The sequence below is a fragment of the Typopeltis vanoorti genome, chromosome 12 (genome assembly GCF_054136105.1).
Source record: "Typopeltis vanoorti isolate ZY-2024b chromosome 12, IOZ_Tvanoo_1.0, whole genome shotgun sequence".
NCBI lineage: Eukaryota > Metazoa > Arthropoda > Arachnida > Uropygi > Thelyphonidae > Typopeltis > Typopeltis vanoorti.
The window spans coordinates 42824663-42838784 of NC_143560.1; the positions used below are offsets into that span (position 1 = coordinate 42824663).

General features: G+C 36.2%; 1 protein-coding gene across 1 annotated transcript in view; it reads right to left on the reverse strand.

The window, feature by feature from the left end:
* LOC150100735 (transcription cofactor vestigial-like protein 4) overlaps window positions 1-12422 on the reverse strand; it is a 135088-nt gene extending 122666 nt beyond the window's left edge. Inside the window, exon 1 of the mRNA XM_090401509.1 lies at window positions 12214-12422. The gene's annotated coding sequence lies outside the window, so the exon portion shown is untranslated. The remainder of the gene's footprint in view (window positions 1-12213) is intronic.
* Window positions 12423-14122: the final 1700 nt, after the last annotated feature.

Below are 14122 nucleotides of genomic sequence, written 5' to 3' on the forward strand. Positions count from 1 at the left end.
ATGAGGACAGATTAAAAGGATGTACTTTGCAAGGATTGACAGATTGCAAGAGACCCTAAAAGGTCATGTAAATAAGAAAGTGAGAAGATTTCTTTGCACAGTGATGAATAAATGGAATGCACTGATTCTAACCATATCCAAAGTGTGGTTTATATAATACAGATTGGATTTACCATTTACTTATGCCATTTTTAATACATAAACTTAAATTGTCAATTTATTTTCTTTTATTTTTTATATTTCATACAATCACCCTGAGTTTCATTTCATATAGGATGCAATATTACTGTGTTATGCAAAACCTTAGCGTAGCATACTGTTTCTGGATGGCTCACTGCATGAGGTAATAATAATGTATTTATTAACTTGCAAAAGTTCTATTACAACTTTAATAGGAAGTAGAGAACACTGAAATACAAACTCTGATGGTAATTACACCAATGTCTGATGCCCGCTATGTTTTAATATATATATATACATGTATTGCATGGGGGGAAGGAATCACTATATTTCATAATAATTTCATGCCATTTGCTGGTATTAGATGTTTTAATTAAAAAACTGACTAAGTATTAAATAATGTGAACATTTGTGATTTTATATCTTAGTATTTATGGCTGTTCATTCTAGAATTCATGAAATAAGGGGATTACTAAAAACAACACTATTAGTTGAGGTTCATACTAACAGTATCAGTAAGAAGTTGCAAGTTCTAATTGTAATAAAATTTTGATTCTTAAAGTATTATTATTTTATTATTACATGTGTTCTCCACTTTAATGATCAAAATTTTATCACAATTATTCAATCAAGTAACTGATCCTATGAATTCACTATATCAATCCAACAAACCAAAATATAATGACATACATATGAACCCCCCCCCACACACACAAATTACATGTATCTAAATATTCAAATTACTATCATTAAGATAAATGTTTAGCATTAGTCTGTTGTGAATACTTCAGATTTTTTCTACTTAGATTTGACATAAAAACAATCTCTACTAACATTCTCAAAGATGAGTCATTCTTGTGCTATCTAACAGCATGAAGCCATTTTATAAGAAAGTGGGACAGTATGACTCATTCTGTAGAACAAGCTAAGCAGCAGAAACTTTGTCAACAATACAAATGCATGCATTTAATAATATCAGTAATGACTGACGAGTGGAATGTTCAAAGAGGGCAAGAAAGAAAATCAATTAGGTTTTTCATTAACTGACTTCCTTTATGTGTATGTGTGCACACACACAACAGTAATAGTTATAATCTGAATGATTAATTAATGAAAACAATATTTAAAATTATTACCCACTTCACATGCCATTTTATCAGAAACTCATATTTGCAATGTAAACATCTGTTTTAATTTAGCAACTCCAAGTAATAATGAAGATAATTACACACTTGGGCATAATTTATGTGTGTTAATCCTTTCAAGATCAAAATGATCACTTGCTCTGCATGCTAAATATAGCTATGTCAAGCAATTTAGTGGCATGATTTAATTCACTCACATTGCTGAAATTACAGAATGTTACTTGAAGGTCAAGATATCACATGAACCTACTGATTAAAATGAATTAAATAGGTCTTCTTCCTTTCCGGTAATAGCCCTAGTGGCCTGTTATGGTCTATTCCCATCTTTTCAAAGGCCATCCTCTATTCCTTCTCCGTTGAAGTCAATATCTGTGGATCTCTCTCTCTGGGGAAGTCTTTCTTCACTCAAAGATTATTCAGTGAATGGATAAAAAAGAGGATGATACAAAATACTAAAGAGGGAAGACTTCCAACAGTTTGTTAGGAGTAAAGTACCATGGGAGGTCAATTTTAGGGTCCTTGTCATTTAATAGATTTTACGCACAATGAGATGTGAATATTAAGAATAAAAATTCTTCCCCCCTCCCATATACACTACTACAAATATTTGTTCAGACTCTTTAGCCATTTACAATTGATACCAGCAGGCAAACCCTAATATCAGGTATGTCTACCTTTGGATTTGATCCACAGACATCAGGTGGAATTTGTCTACATTCCCCCATCAAAGCAGCACTGAGTTCAGCGACAGCTTGAAGACATGTTGCTCTGGACTCAATCACCTCTCCAATTCGTAACACAGGTGTTCGATGGAGTTGAGGTCAGGACACTGCACAGGCCATGGCAGTTGTTTAATATCCATCTCTTCATACCATTCCATAACAGCTGCAGTTGTGTGGCATGGGGTATTGTCTTGATAGTAACACGGGTCCATTCCATAAAAACTCCACAGTGTGGGCAGCACATGATTATCCACAATACTAAGGAACTGAGCTGCCTTCATGGAACCATGAAGAACAGACAATGACCAGTGGTCACACTCTAAACCAGCTGAATGCACCCTCACACCATTACTCCAAACTTTACTGTGGGTACAACACATTGTGATAACAAGCATTCACCAGGCTGCCTCCACACCCTGCCATCAGACTGGAAACAGGTGAACCTTGATTCATCGCTCCAGAGTACTGTTTTCCACTAGTCAATTGTCAAGTTCACATGCTCTTTGCACCATGCCAGGTGAGTCACCCTGCTCGTTGTTGTGATGTTAGGCTTGTGTGCCGCTGCTCTTCCATGAAAATCTAATAAATGGAGTTTGTTTCGTATAGCATTAGTGCTCACCATGGTGTTACTGGCACTCTGGAACTCATGAAGGATGGTCTGTGCCGATTGCAGCCAGTTTTGCATGCCACCTTTTTAACACTCTCCTGTCCCTGTCAGTCATTTTCAGCAACTGCCCTGGGTATTTTCCTGCACTAGTGATGCCAGAATGTCTCCATATGTTGATCACATTGCCAAATGTTGATTTTGGATGCTCCAGTTGAGCGGCAAAGGCATGTATGGACATGCCAACAATGTGACAGTTCACAACGACACCTCTCTAGAAGTCACTGAGTTTCATGTAGTGTTGTCATACCGCTTGTATTCAACTGCTACGATAAAATACTGCATCCTACTATCTGTACCCCGGTTTTCATGTTATTAACAAACCTAGAATTTCCATACTTCAAACAGGGGTGTCTGAACAATTACTGGTAGATAAGGTACAGCAGACTCAGCAAAAACTTAAGGCTACAAAATTGACACCACATCACTAGTTACTTGAAGTGGTTTTAAAAAAAGTTCTATATTTAGTCAGTAGAGCAAGATTCCTAAATTATGTAAACGTAAATAACTAAATAAATATAAAAATACTTAAAAAATGAATAAAATTAAAAATATAAATAAATCCTTAGCCTGCCCATGGTACTAGGTTTGCAATCTTTTGTGGGTGAGAGTCACAAAAAATAAAAAAATGACCCCTAACAAATACCTCCCTATGTTATTAATTCTCGTAGAAACGCTCATATATTGGTAAAACGACTTTTAAATTATTTAAGGAATTTACAACGTATACTGGAATATTAATTAAAAGAAACTTTAATAAATACTTCCTATATTTCGGCAATGTCACATTGCCATCTTCAATGGGAACATACAACTATGACACGTGCACGCAGGCACTACAAAAAAGCAAATGAGGCAGAAGAGAGAAACTACTGTTGTTCCTAGAGTCCTAATGGTGATAACCCAATATAGCCCTCTAGCTTCCCGCTAGAGGGCTATATTGGGTTATCTTGGCTGTTGGACTGATGTTCTCATGATGCAAGCTTCCCAAATTTGGGGCAGTCTCATGCACTTAAATTTGTTGAGGTTTGGAAAGTTTTTTAGAACTGAGGCTGATTCTATGAACAATCTTTCATATTTAAACTTGCTGTGGTGTACTAATGTGGCTTTCTTCCAACATATCCTGTGGAGGTATCCATGATGTTCTCATGATGCAAGCTTCCCAAATTTGCAGCAGTCTCATGCACCTAAATTTGTTGAGGTTTGGAAAGTTTTTTAGAGCTGAGGCTGATTCTATGAACAATCTTTCATATTTAAACTTGTCGTGGTGTACTAACGTGGCTTTCTTCCAACGTATCCTGTGGAGGTATCCGGAGCATGGTCTGCAAGCCCACAGTGGCTGTACTGGTGAAACCTGATGTAGTCTTTATGTACCGAAATCCTGACATTTGCTGTCCTGCCTGTTTGGCCAAAGTAGGATAGCTTACAGCTGCAAGGGACCTGGTATACCCTGGGTAGGTCTAGGGGAAGTGGTTGGTCTTTGGTGGAGCAGACAAGGGATGCCAATTTTTTTATATGGTTTGTAACAAGAAGTTAGGTCATATTTTTTTTAAGATTTTGGTTATTTTTTCAGAGGTGCCCCGGATATAGGGAATGGTGATGGATTTAGTGTAACCTTTGTTATGAAGGGGGGGGGGGGGGTTGTGGTTATCTGGTTTTAATATTTTTTGGGGGTTGTAGCTATTGGCTAAGAAAGTATTAAGGATGTGGTTTAGTTCAGTGGTTAGGGCATTGTCATCTGAACAGATTAATTTTACCCTGTTATGTAGTGTTTTTATAACTCCATATTGTTGGATGAGGGGGGGGGGAGAATTGCTGGTGAATCTATCTGCCTGTATGGGTGAGTTTTCTGTAAACAGAGAATACCAAGGATCCATCAAGCTGGTGAGTGATTAGTGTCTAGGAAAGAGATAGTGTTGTTTCCCTCTTTTTCAAAGGTGAACTGGATTCTGGAGTGTTGGTTGTTTAAGTGTGTTAAGAAGGAGTGGAGTGTATCTGAGTCATGTGGCCAAATAGCAACCTCTCCCCTCACAACAACATGGGGTTATAAAAACACTACATAACAGGGTAAAATTAATCTGTTCAGATGACAGTGCCCAATCTACTGAACTAAACCACATCCTTAATACTTTCTTAGCCAATGGCTACAACCCCCCAAAAAATATTAAAACCAGATAACCACAACCCCCCTCCCCTTTCATAACAAAGATTACAATAAATCCATCACCATTCCCTATATCCGGGGCACCTCTGAAAAAAAACCCAAAATCTTAAAAAAATATGACTTAACTTCTTGTTACAAACCATATAAAAAATCGGCATCCCTTATCCACTCCACCAAAGACCAACCACTTCCCCTAGACCTACCTGGAGTATGCCAGGTCTCTTGCAGCTGTAAACTATCCTACTTTGGCTAAACAGGCAGAACAGCAAATGTCAGGATTTCAGAACATAAAGACTACATCCGGTTCAACAGTACAGCCACTCTGGGCTTGCAGACCATGCTCTGGATACCTGCCACAGAATACGTTGGAAGAAAGCCATGTTAATACACCGCAGCAAGTTTAAATATGAAAGATTGTTCATAGAATCAGCCTCAGCTCTAAAAAACTTTCCAAACCTCAACAAATTTAGGTGCATGAGACTGCCCCAAATTTGGGAAGCTTGCATCACGAGAACATCAGTCCAACAGCCAAGACAACCCAACATAGCCCTCTAGAGGGCACCATTAGGACTCTAGGAACAACAGTAGTTTCTCTCTTCTGCCTCATTTGCTTTTTGTGGTGCCTGCGTGCACGTGTCATAGTTGTATGTTCCCATTGAAGATGGCAATGTGACATTGCCGAAATATAGGAAGTATTTTAAATTTAGTTTAATCCTTTATCCAAGTGTGAGCAAACAAAGTTTGCGCCTAAAAGTATCTTCAGGACTGGGGTAAGGTGGCACAACACCAGGGCACTCCTTGCAAAGGTGGAGTAAGCTACTAACACTCCTATCTCAGTATCTACCATAATGCAAAACACATCTCCTTGCGGATATGTCTAATGTTATGCATTAAGGGGAGGGCCACAACCCAGACTAGTTTCGACCTTTATTGAGGTCTCTTCAGTGGGAGCCAGGCCCAAGTGGAGATACCAGGCAGAAGCACTTGGATAAAGGATTAAACTAAATTTATTATACTCTAACCAAGTGAAAAATAAACTTTCAACAGGAAGTATTTATTAAAGTTTCTTTTAATTAATATTCCAGTATACATTGTAAATTCCTTAAATAATTTAATAGTCACTCCCTATATTATTATGTTTCGGTTCATCTAATGAAATTTGACTGTATAAAGAAATTACAACAAAATCATGCAGTCAGTCGTGGCACAGTACAACTCATAAGCTCAGTGCAGCATGAGTGGTCTTCCTATTCATGAAATTAAACATCTTTTGCACAGTGAACATATCAGAAAACTGCACTCAGCAAACTTAAGCTTTTGGATTTACTCATTTTGTGTATTTTTAAGTGACATCTCATTAATACTAGACAAGGTAATGATCATTTTTAATCATTTACTACACTGTATTTGTGTCAAAAATATCAGACTTTTGGAAGGGTTGGAACAAATCATCTATTTTGTCATTAAAATAATGATGCACATTGCAAAAATGTTACATGAATGACTTTATAGAACCAATTAGTTCATTATGTGAGCATCTGCTGTATGTGTGATATGATAAAAAGATGGTATTAGAATATTCTATTAGAATATACCTTGGGTTGATAAGAACTTAAGTTCAGGAATTACTCATAAGAAACTGTAAAGCTCAAATTGTTGATTTAATTAAGAGGACTGATAGTGTTCACATACAGGAGGATAAACGCTAGATACCCATATCTAATTCTTTGGTCAATCCAATATAATATTACAGCTCTCAACTATGATCATAATTTTAATGTATGCCAAGGGAAGTAAAAACATTCAGAGAAGATTCCATGTAGATTGAGCATGTAATAACAGAATCTCTCAATTATTTGATCCTCACACAAACTTTCAGTTAACCAATTCCTTGAATAACTAAATTTAAAAAAAAAATTGGTTTCCCAGTACAACTGGAGAATCACTGTAGTTGAAAGATTTGGACAGCTGGTTGCAAATATCAAGTTTTTAATGGCACTTGCAACATGGTCACGATTATTAAACACTAGCAGACACAAGAATAATAATTTATTAATGCAGATATTTCAACCTGAATCTAATAAGCCATTATTATCATAACAAGCAAATTCACAAAGTGAAACCCAAACAGTGAACTGTTATTCCCTTTCACAGATATAAGCTGTGCTCTAGAATGACACAATACAACCGATGATGGTACATAAATTATTATTATTACATAACACCTCCAAGGACTCATCGAGTGAAGGCACCTACTCTCCATCTCTATCACTCAATCCATCAACTACAGTGAACTGCAACTACCATCACCAACACCATCTACTGCCCACCACTAATATTTTCACAGACAATCACAAACATCTATGCCCACATAGGATTCAAACCCATGGCCTTTTGGCTGGAGAGCAGATATTCTAACCACTTTGCCAACCAGGCTGACAAAATTATTTAGTGACACCTCCAAGGAGTCCCAAGACTCATCGATGGAGGGCACCTCCCTTTGTGTCCATCACCTTAATCCACTAACTATACCAAACCATTACTACACCAAATAAAATAAAAATTTAATATAATAAAATGAACATTAAATGAAAATAAAAGGAAATTAAACTAAAAATATAAAAACAGAAAGAAAAAAAAATAAAAATATATCAAAAATAAAAGGGCAGAAAGAGTTACTGCTTGCCATGGACAGACAGCCATTTCACTTTAAATTCTGGGCTGTGTGAAAGCATTTTTGCACTCTCAATTGGAAACAATAATGAGGTAAAAGGTGTGTACTGGACCTGCAAATATTATGGTCAGTGTCCACTGCATACTGAGAAAGATCAGATTTTTTCAGATTTAATTTTCTTTTTGATCTTATTTATTAGTTTTTAGTTTATTTTCCTTTTCATTTAATTTCTATTTTGTTACTTTTGCTGTTTTAGTATTTTACTTATTTACAAATTAGTTATAGTTGTATGGTGCCACTCTAGTATGTCTCATATCTCAAATATAAGATGCTATATTCAGGCAATAAGGATCAAGAAAAGGAAGGAGTGGTAACAGCTTTCAATATCAAATGTGAAGATATGTTTCTTGACTAGAAGGAAATTTCAAGCAGTTCCATAGGCAAACTTCAAAATCAGGAATGAGACAATAAAACTTATTTGTGCTTATGGTCACACAGAAGGGCGATCTAAATAGCAGAGTAGGAAATGAATCCTACCAGGCTTCTATACTTTAAGAAAATTTAGAAGGGACAAGGCTAATAATAATGGTAATTAACTGCTGAGGGATACAGACTAGCCATCACTAACACCATGTTCCACATAAAGATATGCACAAGTCCACATGGAAAGAAGACACAAGAAGAAAAAAAGCCTCATTAACTATGCTATTGTCAATAGTGATATCTTCATCCTGATTCAGAATACAAAATTATACACAGGATTTAAAATTGGAAGCAATCACCACTTTTAAGCAGGATACCAAATTTTTTGGAGGCCAAGGCACATTATGCATGAAATATGCTTACACCAGCCAGATGTGATTGATCTTGGCTAAGCCAGAAAATGATCTTGAATGGAAATCAGAACATTATCAATATGTAAGGAGGAATGAAATAGGATCTCTCTCTCTCTCTCTCTCTCTCTCTTCCAGGTAATAATTAGATAGGAGGATGTTTTGATAGCATCGAAAGTCACTAGATTATCTTTATACCACATGAGAACAGAGAGGAGATAAGTGTTTAAGACATTGATAATTGAAAATGTTAATGCTTGAAACATTCGAATACTATAAAGTTTCTTGATAATACTGTCATCAGCAAAACTGCAAATAGGAAAATTAGAGAAAATCATCAATGCATAGGAGTACTTTGGCATTGATAAAGAAATCTGAGAGAAAGCAATTCACCATTATATGCAATAAATGACCAGAGAGGTGGAGACAATAAGATGGTCGTTGCTGAGAAGGCCTCCTGAAAGCCAGCCATGATCAAATACTTGGGAAATATCAAGAGTGACAATATGAATTTCTCCAAGCTGTGTACGAAAGCAGGGAAGTATAGCGAGGTTTCTGTAGAACAAGAATGCTCAAATACTTGGGAAATATCAAGAGTGACAATATGAATTTCTCCAAGCTGTGTATGAAAGCAGGGAAGTATAGCGAGGTTTCTGTAGAACAAGAATGCTAGAATCCATATTAGTGATCACTAACTGATTGATCTTCAAGTGATGAAGAAGCTGCTGCTGACCATCACTTTTAGAAGCATAAGGTGAAGGCAAAGGGATCATATTTGATAGCTGAATTTTACTCCCCCCCCCCTTTCAGATATGGGCTGGATAAAGGCTTCCTTCCATGCTGTTGGGTAGATGTCTGATATGGGATAAGTGTTAATTACATAGGCAATACAAAATAGCTGTTAATTCTGGGCATAAGTTTTTAAAGCAAATGGAGAGATACCACCTAAACCAGAAAACTTAGTTGATCAAGGCTATTGAGTGTTTTTCTGATGTCCTTTTGACAAAAGAACACAGGAGACATTTGTGGGCAATTCGTGTAACAGAAGAAAGTCTGCCTTTGTCCAAACAAGAACTGGGAGGAAAAGAATGATGCCAAGAAGCCTGCCTTTCATTTTTGGAAAATGTTGCCATTATACCATCAGGATGAGTGAGAGAGAAATAGACAGAAAGAGAAACATGGTAGGGCAGAAGTTTTGCCCAACAGCCTTGGCAAAGGACCAAAAGGCTCAGCTGTCATTAGAGCAATCGGCAGGCTTAAGCATTGAGAGCAACATGAATGAGAAGTTAGCTTTTAACTTGGGGCATTGTATGTATGATGAATTTTTTTTTTATTGCCATGGCACATTTTCTGGAGAATCCAGGGGCTTGGATTTAGGGGAAGGTTTTTTTTTTTTTATATATAGATTGGGTAAATAAAAAGGTGCTCATCTCCAGTAAGATTAATTGCAGTTATTTTTTAGGAGAAGAGTGGAAACAATAATCAAACCACAGAAAAAGAGACAATGATCATCTGAACTGGAACAGGATCAGACCAAAATTACCTACGAGAGCAACTTTTTATAAAAAAAAAGAATGAAGGCAAGATTATGAGCCTCTGTAGCTCAGTCAGTATAGACGAAGCCCTGTGGTCAAAAAGACTTGGGTTCAATACATGTCAGTGATGTGAGGAACTTTTATCTAGTCTCTTTCAACTAAAGGTCTCAGTAGAGACCAACATCTGGATCTCCACTGAGACCCAGATGTTGGTCAAATCGATGGTAAAAAGGTTTTTATTTTTATTTAAATTTTTATTTTTAATTTAAAAATGTGTTTTTGTTTGTTTTTTTTACATGGAATTTGTTTGGTTGGATTTTTTTTTTTTTAGTATATTTTAGTTTAACCACAATACCATAATTTGTTATGCTAACTTTCATAAAATCTCATACAGAGGTAGGTTTTTTTTTTTTTCACCTGGAAACTCGAGTGTTTTGTCCCCCAGAATAGGCAAACCAGCCTCATGAACACACGGATCACAGTCATGAATACATCTCAGCCCTGATAAAATTGGGAGGTTGGGGGAAAGCAATGGTGAAGTATTTTCAGGACTGGGACAAGTGATGAGAAGTTATATCACCTTTGCCATGAGTTTCCCCAGTCCTGAAAATACTTCAGGTGCAAACTTTGTTTGCTTACACTTGGATAAAGGATTAAACCAAATATATAATTGATAGCATAGCCAAGTGAAAAAACTTCCATCAACTTATCTCTAATCCAGAGAATTTTAATACTAAGGTGTGACACCTTTTGGCAGCTGGTATATGAAAATATGACTTCTCCATTACTTCCACCTTAGTATCACCATCTCTGGGTTTGGCTCCCACTGATGAGACCTCAATAAAGGTTGAAACCGGTCTGGGTAGTGACCCTTCCCTTAATGCATAGCATTATACATGTCTGCAAGATGTGCTTTGCATTATGGGATACCAAGGCAAGTGATGAGAAATTATACCACTTTTGCCATTAGTTGACCCAATCCTGAAAAATACTTCAGGCACAAACTTTGTATGCTTACACTTGGATAAAGGATTAAACCAAATATATGACTGGTAGCATGGCCAAGTGAAAAAACTTCCATTAAGACTTCTGCCTCATTCATTTAATGGACTTGATGGAGGTATCGATCAACATCGCACTTCCTACTTCCTTATACTTGGATATTTCTCTATGATTCACACAACGGAATTCTCACGATTATTCGTTAATAATGATGAGAAGGAACCTCGTCGTCATCATCATGCGAGATCCCAAACAATGCATAGTAGATAATATAATTCCCCCCCCCCTTTCCTATTTCCAAAGAACACTAACTCAGTGGGTAATAGCCCTATGCTCCTCAGCTGAAAAGATCCAAGTTCAAATTCTGTTTATGTCGCAAGGAACTTTTCAGTACACTTTATTATTAGTATTATTTTAAACTGTTTGCCAGCCTCATATGCATGTGGCTGAGTTTTTCCTACTGCACTATCAAACATTCCAGAAAAACACACGCGATTAACAGACGTAATACACTGGCCAACTCAGAGACTAGGTTGCATCGGCCGTAATTTACAACCATCACCCAATACACTACCATATTATCTGTAGAATATGTATTAAAGTATTATATACCAACTGTAAAAAAAAAAAAACATTACCGGTATTATAAATGATAGCTCCTATTAAATTCTGCGCATAAAAATAACTGCAAAAATCGGATAACATTGATCAAATCGGGTTGAAAAATAGCTGGGATGTGAATTACTCCGCTCTCCCACACACACACACAGGCCAACATTTACGCGATTGTTTTCTCCCATGACAGAGAAGGGAGTACTGGCATTTCCAATGTGTTGTTTCTTTCGTTACATTAGAATGCTTTTTACACTCTCTGCCTTATCTTCAAATATGTTATTTAACAACAGTTATAGTGAACGAATGAAGTGATCTCACCAAGAAATTAGCTACATGTTTTAAGAACTGTAGTCATAGAAATGATGAAAATCATCGACCTATATTAGAGTAAGAATTATAACCAATCCTTATCATTTCACTGTACATACTCCAAGCAATGTTAATACTCCAATTAGCTAAGTGAATTTTTGGAGCTCATAACAGAAATTAAATTCGAATTTTCGCTATCAGAAATAAAACATTTAAACCAACTACGAATTCATTTACTTTAGTCTTCATGTGTCTTAAGATCTCAATGGCAACAATACAGTACACAATTCCCCAACGTTAATAAATTGTGTCTACAGTATGCCACTAAACACCATACAATTTTAATATTTAAAAAAAAAAAAAAAAATACCTCAATAGTGGTAAAATCCAGCTTCCAGTAATTCCAACCACAGAATTTAGAAATATTTAACAGCAATTGGAATTAGCAATATTAAAATATGCTAAAAACAATATTGATGACTACACATTATTTAGGATTAAATATGAATTGAAGAGAAAAACAACTTTATCAGAGAAGTCACTCGATGTAGCAGTAATACATCACACTACCATACTAAGCATTTGTAGCATCTAGGGACTGAAAACATGCATGGTATGGCAGACAATCGCACCCACGTGATTAAGAATCTAAATTGTGATTGGCCATTAGAAATGAGTGAAAGTATAAGCATTACAAATTCAATAAACCAAAACCTGCCTATATTCCTAGGAAAATGGAGAATTCACAATAACATTTGGAATCATCTTTTTTTTTGTTTATTTAATTATGGATATTTTATATGATTTTCCTTCAAAAAAATTTTGAGGAACTGAAAATCAGCAAAATGAGAAATGAGAACTCCGCGCTCACCCAATATTACACCTCTTGATTTCTTCTTGTGGGGATACGCGAAAGACTACCGGACCCTGTGATTTCCCTCGATGAACTGAAGACTAGAATTGTTACTGCGATAGAAACGGTTACACCATAAATGGTGGAGAACACCAGGAGGGAAATTAATTATCGCTTGGACAACTTACATGCCATGATAGGTGCACATGTTGAAGTTGTTTAGCATTCTGCAGTATTGATTCTAGAGATAATAAAACTTTTTGAATTACCCTTTCATATTCTGTAGGCAGTTTTATTTTGTTCCTTCCGGTTTGAAAATCAATATATTCCAGGGAAACCCCAACAATAATTTAGAATCACCCTGCATATTCCAGTGTTCCCTATTAGTAATATTCAATACAATTAGTGGTAGGATAAAGCTTACTGAAGATTGGGTTTCTCTAATTCATCTTTTTTTGTTGTTGTTAAGGAGGATTAATGATTATACATTAGGCTTCCATTCTTATTGCATCTGTTTCACTGTATCGTTCAAATTTCATTTTTATTTTTTCATCTGGTGAAATCAGGATGTTTGTCGATGCGAAAAAAACGAAATATTGGTTAATGTGTTATTAATAAATTTAGTTATCACTGTCGTTTACGCGTTTATAAGTAACTATGTATATTTCTTCTGTTTTACGCTATATATATATATATATATAATCTATCATATGACGCTACTCTACTACTAACAAATGACGCTACTTATTTACAACTAACAAATACTCATCTTCATCTGATAACAACAAACATTCACGTCACGATTCCTTATCTTATCTTGATATTGATCTTGCTCTGGTCAGAAGTGCATCCCCTACTACTGGCATCAGACACATATCCTTATAGGGCTTATGTTAAAAATCTGCTAAATTATGATAGGGAGGCTAAAAGCAGTCAACTGACAAGCAGTTATTTGTTAAAGATGACATGGCTAATGTTAGTGATATGTTTACCAAAAGTGAATGTGGGATATGTAGACGACAAGCTCGGATTAACCAATCGAAGAGTGTCGAGATGCTTGGGCGAATACACGCTGACATCGTCAAGACCGGTACTTGATCAACAACGTTTCTGTTCGTGTTCGGTTGGTTCGCAGTTCTCCCGAATTTTTTTTACTGACAGCAAGTGCTGATGCTAAGGCTAAAGTGCAAATTGAAGAGGCTACACTTTTTGTCTGCAAAGTCAAAATAAACCCAAAGATTCAACTTGCTCACCTGTCTGTGTTAGACAAGTCAAACATGGAATATCCCATCATTCGAGTGCGTCTTATTTTTCGATTCCAAAGGGTACGTCAGATGCCTCATGAGACAACCTGTATCTAGGTGAAATACCATCTAGATTAATTATTGGACTGGTCGGTAGTGATGGATTTCTGAATTTTCACCAT